Here is an 8,354-nt window from a genome sequence, read left to right as displayed (position 1 = left end):
TAGGCAGTTTGTTTGCTTTCCCCCTGCAGAATGTTTTTTTTTTTGTGGTGAATCTAACAAGTTTGTATGAATGAATTTATACAATCATGCTATTTTTCTCTCCAAGAAGCACTGAGTGATGAACATTTTGTTCTACACTGTTTGGGTTGTGTGTGTGTGTGTATTTTACATAATTCTGGTGGAAAACCTAAAAACTGACTAGATATGGCCTATTTGATGCTCCCTCTAGCAAATTTATCAAACTCAGCATTTATAAATTTATTAACTATAACTGTTTAAACTTCTTACCACCTTATTTGGGATCTTGCCATAACTGCACCAATTAGGCTTTACTTTTGGCCCTACATTTCTTATAGCAACTCTTTTTTTAAAGATTTTCATTTGTGCTGCACCTTTATGTATGTAATAAGTTGGATGCCTTTTGATAATTTGCAGTTTTTCCAGATCTCTTGAATGTGGTGTTGATGTAAGGAAAGAAAATTATTTTTCTCACATGCTACATGTCCAAGATGAGTTGCAGATGGCATTGTAATGCCCAGAAATTGGAAACTGCAAAAACACCCACCAACAAGTTAAAACTTACACAAATTTTGACAAAATTTTCATATTATGTGAATAATTCATCTATTGGTGTGAATAATTTCATATTCATACCAATAGATCTGCTTTTTTAATTTATGAATGCTTTGGAATGCAATGTATATGAAATGGATTGGCCTTTAAAAAGGGAATTTATTTTAGTGATCAATTTGTAGTTCTTTGAAAGAAAGGCAGGGAGACACAGGTGATCTCTGCTGGATTTCTCTCCTGCCTTCTGGTTTCAAATCCTTTACCCTGGATATTTTCCTCTCTGCATCTCCAAACTTCTGGCACCATGTCAGCTCTGAGCTCATTCTTTCTATTCTGACTTCTCATTACAAGCCTCCAGCTGATTTAATTAAATGTCACTTATTGAGGAAGACAACTGCAGATATAAACAACCGTAGATGAAATCACATGCTGATGATTTTAGTCCGCAGCAACAGAACAACTGGCCACCATCACCTGGCCAAGTTGACACCTGATTCTATCACAGAGCCCACCCCTCTATTTGTAAACAATGCAAATACTGTTGAACCATCTCTAAATTAGAAACAATAACAGAGATATTTTTCAACTAACTATGCATACATAGCCTTTGTACAACTCATTAAATCTTTCCATATACAAAATACATTGATCAGAATATCACAAATCCTTAAAACATTTCAGTAACAGTAGAAATTCAATACAAACTCAATACAAATCTCATACAAGTCAACTGTAGGCGTGGTTTGTCCTAAGGCACAATTCTCCTCTGCCTCTGTATCTGTGAACTTAGAGCAAGTTATCTGTTTCCAATCTGCAAAGATGGACCAGTCACCGAACCCACATCCCATTGCAGTTGGGAGAAACTGGAAGGTAAACAGGGTCAGCAGAAATCAACAATTCAGAAAACCTGCAGGGAAACCTCCATTAGATTTCAATTTCTGAAAGACATTTGTCCTGGTGGCTTTAGAAAGTGGAAATCCTACCCTTTCCAAGCCCTGTTCTCTACAGACACTGGAAAGAGTATTGCAAGATTGGCCAAAATTGGGGAACTGCCTGTATCTAGACACCACCCTCCTCATGCATCTGAGGGCACACATATCCTCTGCCATCTCTGGGGCACATAATCAATCTCTTCAGATAACTTGGGTAGCAGCCAGTTTCCTCCTCCAATCCCTAAGGAATATGTTCCTCCCTCTCTGAAGCCTGGGGTAAAAGAAATTGGCCTGAATGTGGGGCGACAGAGCTCTCCATGAACATGCAGGAGGAAGGCCCACTCTCTGACTCTGGTCCACTCTCTCCCTGCAGGGGTTTGGGTGGGTCACTCTCCAGGCCCAAGGTTTCTTGACATGAGATTCTACCTTCCATGTTTCTGCCTCTGAGGTTATTTTCCTTGAATTTTCTTCTTTTCTGTCCCTTTCAATCCAGCCTGGCACTCAATTCATAAGTTCTTGCATAAAAATGGCAGACTTCACATGAAGCATAAAGGATCAAATCTATCTGATAATGGGACCTTCCTCACATTCTTTCTGGATAGTTCCATCTTCAATCCTGGCTTGTCCTGTAATGACTGACTGGTCATATGGGCCACATTTCTCTGTGGCCTCATTTTCTGGAAGCCATGAATTTTTCACTACATGAATTTCTGGTTTCTTTGTATGCAAAAGTTCAGTTCTCAGCTTATCTGTTTCTTGATGCATCCATGATATAAGTTTGACAGACATATTTAGAGATGAGTGGCTCAAAACCAGTCAATATTCAGATGAAGGAATCAAGGGTAAGGGGTTTTGACCTTCCCCAAACACAGGTGTGATGTGTCATGGCAGGGCCAGGACAGCTAGTGCTTCTGCAATGATGGTTGTGAAACGTGAGGGACACCCATGCTCTTTCTGGCTCCTATGGGGGATGAGCAAAAAGCACTAACTTACTAAAATTCACACATGAAGTTACAACTGAGGAATGATATCAACAATGTGGAGATTATGGCATGAAGCACCATTCCCTCAACTGATAACCAAAAATGATGGGGAATATTACCATATATTATACATATTAAATATTCCATATATATTCACATGAACACATACATAAATGTGTGTATGTATGTATTTGTGTGTATATGTATATCCTAGGGGTTTGGGGCTCTATTACCATATTTTCAGTGTCATTATTGAAGCTTGATTTTTTCTAAGTTCTCATTGAATACTTTTCCTAACTTAAAGTAGCGGAACAAGCGTTTAGCATGGGAATCCCAAGGAGAACAGTTCATTCTACTAGGCCTCAGCCAGCATCCTGCTCCCAGGGTGCCCTAATAAAACCTCCCCTCATCTGCTTTCATTTTACATACAGAGTCACCTTCCAAATGCAAATTACCCCTTGGGAAAACCAATGAACACAAAGCCCACCTTTACTTAAATTCAGGGTCCTTCTCAATCTGGATAAGATTCCCTGGGCATCACGGATGTCATCAACATGAACATGGAATGCTTAGCGTTCTTCTTCTTTTTGGTGACAACTTTCAGATGTGAGTGTCTCAGGGGTTCAGATATGAAGTTAATGGGGTGATGGAAATGAGAACTTGACTTATCACGTTTCTAATTATTTCCAGGTGTCCTGTCTCAAGTACAGTTCCAGGAGTCAGGAGCTGGACTGGTGAAGCCATTGCAGACCCTGTCCCTCACCTGCACTATTTCTGGATTTCCTTTAACTGACTGTGGTTTCGACTGGATCCACCAGGCCTCAGGAAAAGGGCTGGAGTGGGTTGGTCACATGGGTTATGATGGAAATATAAACAAGAATCCACCTGTTCAGTCCCTACTCAGCATCTCCAGGGACACCTCCAAGAATGAAGTTTATTTAAAGCTGAACAGTGTGAGCACTGAGGACACGGGCATCTATTACTGTGCGAAAGACACAGATAGGGGAAGTCATTGTGAGCCCAGGCACAAACCTCCCCTGCTGTAAACAGGAGGAGGCTGGGCTGCAGGAGGTGCTCGCCACCAGCAGAGGGCGTGCAGGGAACATTGTGGCTTTGCCTGGGTTTCCCTCTTCTTGCTTCAGAATAAGTTACTCCCTGAACAGCTATTACATCTTTTATGAGCAGTGCTATGATATATAAAATATTCAAACTCAGATAAGTTTTTTCTATGTTGTCAAATGTATCTTTTAATACATACATTCATATATATATATGAAATTGATATGTGAAACATATATATGAAATAAATGCATGTATTCATATATATTTAATACAATTTTATGTAAATTATGGCAATTGTCCAATCTTTGGAATGTGCCTGAAAATGTGAAATACCGTTGCATTTGCCCACCCTGCAAAGTTGTTAGTTTTCATTTAAATCACATTTCTCAAAATGTTCAGGCCAGTAATCCTTCACCCACCATCAAATAGAGCTGCACATCCTCTAGAGAATGAGGACAAGGTAGGAAAGCCTGGGTCTCCCAAGGAGCAGCATCAAGTGAGTGCATTTGATCCTCCCTCTCACGTGACATCTAAGACCAGGTCCCAGCACTCATATTAATACCCTTACATATCATAAGTCCTTACATAAAATTTCATCACTGCATCGCACTCATGTACATACAGGCTCTCAATATATAGTATTTGATTTATAATCTAAAAATGACATATTCACAATAAATACCTTATAATTTTTATGTCAAAACAATCAATAACTTGTCATGTATTCTTTTTCCCTAAAATCATCAAAGTATTTTCTATAAATATAATATTAAACTGTCTGTGATAGTTTCCTTTGAAACAGGTAATCTCACCTGAAAGAACTTGACACACTGTCTATGGTCCCTGCATGGCCACAGGCTTCTGAAGGCAGATCTTCCCTGAGGTCCTCACAGGGAGGGCAGGTCTACCTTGTGCTTCCTGGGCAGACACACTTGCCTCTAACTCCCTCCTCCCTGCATCTGGATCTGGGAAGCAGTTTTCTCATAACTTTGTCTTGTCTTTAAGGAATGAGAATTCTTGTTCTCTACTGCGCAGGCCCAAGCACACCTATTGGACCCATTGTAAGGGCAGTGGGACACTTTCAAAACATGAACTTCACCGGGAGCATACCTGGCTCCTTGAAAATTGGACACTGTAAATGCAAGATTCCTGGGGAGAGGCTCAGATATAAGCAGATTGTACAGTCATGAAAATCTCACCCGTGTACCCCTGTCCTACCTCATGGTGCAATGCATGGCTTTCCATGTATTTTCGCACCATTCCTAGGGTAGGGTCATTTTTCCAAACTCTTTCCTCCAGAGATGGATGGGATCTATAATATTGTCATAATCTGCCTAGTTCAGAGAATGTGTAATGGTTAGGTTTATGGGTCATCTTGGCCAGGTTGTGGTACCTGTTTTTCTGATTGGGCAAGTGCTGGCCTGTCTTTTGCTATGAGGACATTTCATAAAATTAAATCATGACCACTTTGGCTACAACCACAGCTGATTCCATCTATAATCAGCCAAGGAGAGTGTCTTCTTTAACGAGTGAGGTTTAACCTAATCACTGGAAGCCTTTCAAGGAAGATTCCAAAGAGGCAAGTTGTTTTCCCCCTCCGGCTGTTGACCTTCTCCTGTGGAGTTCTTCCAGACCCTCCATCAGAATCGTCAGCTTCACAGCCTGCGCTACAGATTTTGGACTCTACATTCCCATGGTTACATGAGACACTTTTCTAAATTTTCTATTTATGAATATTGTCAGTTGATTCTGTTGCTCTAGAGAATCCTGACTAATAAAATTTGGTACCAGAATTGACTCTTAAGAAACAGAATCCTAAAAATGGGTTTTTATGAATTGTTTTCTACTCTTACTGGACTCTAAGGCACTGAGGACTCTGATTCCCACAATCAGAATGACACCGTCAATCCATGGAGTGAGTTGGCAAAAGAGATAGTTAAAATATCACCATTCGATTCTTCTAATGATTGTCTTGTACGAAGCCAGGCTCTGACAGATAATGTTTTTGACACCTTTACAGAGTTTTGTGGAAATAGAAAATATAGAGATGTTGGCTGGTTGTTGTTAGATTCACTATATACATTAATGAGTGAAAGGCATCGACATAAGGCTTCAACTGAAAAGGTTAAGCACCGTCTGAAAGATGTATACGTTTCTGTGTATGTCTCTGAAGGAAAATCTTATTTCATGTAGGCATAGACTTGAGATCTCCTAAAATCACACTCAGAATCTTATTGTTAGAGTAACAATTTTACAACATAAATTGAAATCTCTCTCTTGGATGGTGTCTCCCGTTAAATGTGAGGGCATTGATTAGAAAGGAATGGGACCTTGAAAAATGTGATTGTGACATATGGATTGATAATGATGTTGGTGGTGAGGATGAAACCTTAGGTCGTGCTGAGTCTTCTCTGGAGAACCCTGAGGTCTGCCCTGAGGACATAGCCACCCCACTTCCAGGTTGCCTTGACAACATGGTCACCCAAACTCCACCTGAAGGGATTAGCTCTAGAGTGATTAATCCTGTTTCATGAGATGAAACTGAAAATGAATGCCCTGAAGTAAATGGCTTGGAAGAGACTTTTAATTATTTTCATGACCCACCCTCACCACCCCTCATTTCTTCCAGACCTATAACTAGACTACGTTTCCAACAGGCCCTTAAAGGTGAGGTACAGAATATCACACATAAAGAGGTATCATATGCTCCAAAGGAACTGAGAGTTTTCCTATTTATATAGTCAGAAATCAAAGGAATATATGTGGCAATGGATTTTAAGGGGGTTGGATAATGGTGGGAGGAATATAAGTCTGGATTAGGCTGAATTTATTGGTATGGGCCCACTAAGTAGACATTCTGCAGTTAATGTTATAGCTCAAGGGGTTAGAAAAGGCATTAACAGTTCTTTGGATGGGTGGAGGAGACATGGATCAAAAGCTGGCCTACATTACCTGAGGGTGAAATGAAGTGCCCTAGTATAATGTAGATGACGGGATCCTGCGGCTTAGAAAGATTGGAATGTTAGAGTGTATTTATCATGCAAAGCCTGCCTTTTTTTTTTTTTTTTTTTTGCATGGGCAGGCACTGGGAATTGAACCCAGGTTTCTGGCATGGCAGGCAGGAACTCTGCCTGCTGAGCCACCATGGCCCACCCACAAAGTCTGCTCTTACAACCTAGGAATGTAAAGAGGTGCACCTTTTACCAGAACAGTGAGAAATAAATTTGTGAAACTAACGTTATCATCCCTGAAGAACTCTGTGGTTGTACATCTCTGTAGGTCAGATATTACTGAAGGAACTGCTGTTACTGAGCTGGAATCCTTAAACACAGTGGGGATGACCAGATCCTAAGTTGGCAGAAGTCAGGTGGCTGCATTTAATTGCCAAAGACAGGGTGAATGTGGCTATTATAATAGACAGCAAACTCAAAGTAGGTGTCAAAATAATCTAACTCTCAGAGATTTGTGGCACTGGCTAGCAAATCATGGGGTATCTAGAAATAAAATAGATGGACATTCTACTAAATTCCTGTTTGAGCTGTATAACCAAAAGTGTTCTAGGTCAAGTGAACCGAAGTCTAACTTGAATTACAAAAACACAGAGTCATGACTCCTTACTGAATTTCCAAACTTGAGACAGTTTACAGGCCTAGAGCCCATTGAATGAAAAGGAGGCCAGGTCTCATTGGGGGAGTACCATGTTACACTGCCACAAATCTATACTGTTAATCCTCCCCCACACCTTCCCCAAGGAGACTAATGGCCTTTTAACAGGGTAATTGTGCACTGGGGAAAAGGAAATGATCAGATATTTCAGGGATTGTTAGATACTGGTTCTGAAGTGACATTAATTCCTGGGAACCCAAAATGTCACTCTGGTCCACCAGTGAGAGGGGGTGCTTATGGAGGTCAAGTGATTGATGGAGTTTTAGGACAAATCCATCTCTCAGTGGATCCAATGTGGACCTGGATCCATTCTGTAGTTATTTCCCCCGTTCTAGAATGCATAATTGGAATAGACATACTGAGTGACTGGCAGGATCCCCAAATTGGCTCTTAAACTCATGCAGTGAGGGCTGTTATGGTGTAAAGCCAAGTGGAAGCCATCAGAACTGCCCCTAACTAGGAAAATAGTAAATCAGAAACAATACTAGATTCCTGGAAGGATTGCAGAGATTTCTGCCACTCTAAAGGACTTAAAGGAGGCAAGGGTGGTGAATTGCACCACATCCCCATTCAACTCTTCTATTTGGCTTGTACAGAAAACAGATGGCCTTGGAGGATAACAGTGGATTATTTATCCACTGTTAGTAACTCCAATTGCAGTTGTTGTTTCAGATATGATATTTTTGCTTGAGCAAGTCAATACATCCCCTGGTACCTGGTAGGCAGTTATTGATCTTGGAAATGTTTTTTTTTTTTTCTCAATAGCTGTTACTAAGGACCACGAGAGACAGTTTTCCTTCAATTGGCGAGGTCAGCAATATATACTTTCACTGTCCTACCTCAGGGGTATATCAACACTCCAGACTTATGTCACAATCTTGTTCACAGGGACCTTGGTCATTTCTCCCTCCCACAATAGATCACACTGGTCCATTATATTGGTGATATCATGTTTATTGGACCTAGTGAGCAAGAAGTAGCAACTACTCAAGACTTACTGGTAAGGCATTTGCATGTCAGAGAATAGGAAAAAAATCCAGCAAAAATATAAGGGCCTTCCACTTCAGTGAAATTTCTAGGTGTCCAGTGGTGTGGGGTATGTGGAGATATCCCCTCTAAGGTGAAAGATAGCTTGCTGCAT

General features: G+C 40.7%; 1 pseudogene; it reads left to right on the top strand.

Annotated features, from left to right (window-relative positions):
* Positions 1–2,421: 2,421 nt before the first annotated feature.
* LOC143675595 (Ig heavy chain V region PJ14 pseudogene) lies at positions 2,422–3,531 on the top strand (annotated as a pseudogene).
* Positions 3,532–8,354: the final 4,823 nt, after the last annotated feature.

This window comes from Tamandua tetradactyla, chromosome 3 (genome assembly GCF_023851605.1).
Source record: "Tamandua tetradactyla isolate mTamTet1 chromosome 3, mTamTet1.pri, whole genome shotgun sequence".
Taxonomy (NCBI): domain Eukaryota; kingdom Metazoa; phylum Chordata; class Mammalia; order Pilosa; family Myrmecophagidae; genus Tamandua; species Tamandua tetradactyla.
The sequence above is the reverse complement of the archived record's forward strand: the minus strand, read 5'-3'. Positions and strand labels throughout refer to the sequence as shown.